Source organism: Schistocerca gregaria, unplaced genomic scaffold, assembly GCF_023897955.1.
Source record: "Schistocerca gregaria isolate iqSchGreg1 unplaced genomic scaffold, iqSchGreg1.2 ptg000178l, whole genome shotgun sequence".
Lineage (NCBI taxonomy): Eukaryota > Metazoa > Arthropoda > Insecta > Orthoptera > Acrididae > Schistocerca > Schistocerca gregaria.
The window spans coordinates 6,808,722-6,810,392 of NW_026061728.1; the positions used below are offsets into that span (position 1 = coordinate 6,808,722).

A 1,671-nucleotide genomic window follows, 5' to 3' on the forward strand; every position below is an offset into this window, starting at 1 on the left:
GAGAGGTAAAGAAATTGCATGACAACATGCAGAGCTAGTAGCGTCTAAATTAACACACATACTTTATGTGACTCAAAAGCCGAACGAGTTACTTTCCTACGTTGTTTTAGATGTGCAAGTGCCAGTCAAAACTCGTGGTGTCGGCACTCTGCCGACCATTTCGCTAGTTAACACCGGTCTTGTTGTGTGTGTTTCAAGCTCAAGAGCATCTCCAAGCAAAAAATGGTCAACAGCAACATTCAGACGGTTTCGCACTGCTCAATTGCTACATTAAAACGGTATGTTTCTTTTTCAGAACTGGAAAAAAAAGGGCCATGAGAACATTCGAACCTGTAATCCTCAGATCCGAAGTCCGACGCCTTATCCATTAGGCCACATGGTCACTGACGTCCAGCTATGTCATGTATACGACTCAGCTCGAAACGCTCACACCCCTGAGGATTTGTGTTTTCGTTCTACACAGCCGCTGCCCCTTGCTCTTTCCCACCCATTCGTTACATTCAACCTCTTACGAGACCGACCAAATATAGACTGAGAAACAAGACCACACACTTTGTGCATACGGAACCGAAGGCAGGGCGTCCCTCGCCGCATTTGCTACGATGGCCATTTGCTACTTCTGCAGAAGCGGCGGCGGCGACGACGACGACGACGACGACGACCACGACGACGACGACGACGACCGGGAGACGCTCTGACATATGTGAGAAATACATCTATAAAATTTAATTCAGACTGCCTCGTCCCACCTTATGCTGTACCGCTTTGGCTAAGGCGTTATCTGCGCCATTCGCCTTAATCACATCTGAGAGTAATTCTTAAAAAAACGTCTGTCGCTAATTGTTCGTCATCACAGATACTGTTTGCTATACGGCCACGACGCGCTACTGATTTCCAAAATTCATCTTTCTCCTGTGAGGATGGAACTTCCGATGCCTGGTTTATTAGAGCAGTGCTCTACCACTGACCTAAAGAGGCGCGGCCTAGTGGTACTTTTGGGTACTTCGTCCTTACGGTCGTCTGCATCATCAGACTTCAGCTGACAACACTTCATATTACCGGCTAATATTTGCAGCTATGGCGACCCATTACTGCTTGGCTACACATCTGACACGTAACCGATGTGCTCTCCAAACAACAACACTTGCATTTCAGAACATGTCTTCCACACATGTCTACAAAATCACCTTCACATTCAAATACAGTTTCCTTGTGACTGACAGAGATGTAGGCAAAGTTTAAAGTTGCTATTTCCATTACATCTCGTTAATCTGAAAAACGGTAATTTACATCTGCAGCGGAACAAAATTCCGTTCCGCCCAGCGTGTGGCTCGAACCCACGACCCTAGGATTAAGAGTCTGACGCTCTACCGACTGAGCTAGCCGGCTACCTCGTTGAATACCTGCCGGAAAGGACGTCACACAGTACTCGTTTGGTTGGGTGGTCCCATACAGAATCTCTCCATGCTGCCTAATGTTTTCCTAACGTCACACTCGTCACGTACTTCACTTTTATGTCATAATCATTTCTGAGAGGTAAAGAAATTGCATGACAGCATGCAGAGCTAGTGGCGTACAAATTAACACACATACTTTATGTGACTCAAAAGCCGAACGAGTTACTTTCTCGTCGTTGTTTTAGATGTGCAAGTGCCAGTCAAAATTCGCGGT

At 46.3% G+C, this 1,671-nt stretch overlaps 1 non-coding gene across 1 annotated transcript; it reads right to left on the bottom strand.

The window, feature by feature from the left end:
• Positions 1–1,316: 1,316 nt before the first annotated feature.
• Positions 1,317–1,389, bottom strand: Trnak-cuu (transfer RNA lysine (anticodon CUU)). The gene has a single exon. It is a non-coding gene; the product is annotated as a tRNA-Lys (tRNA).
• Between the last annotated feature and the right edge of the window lie 282 nt (positions 1,390–1,671).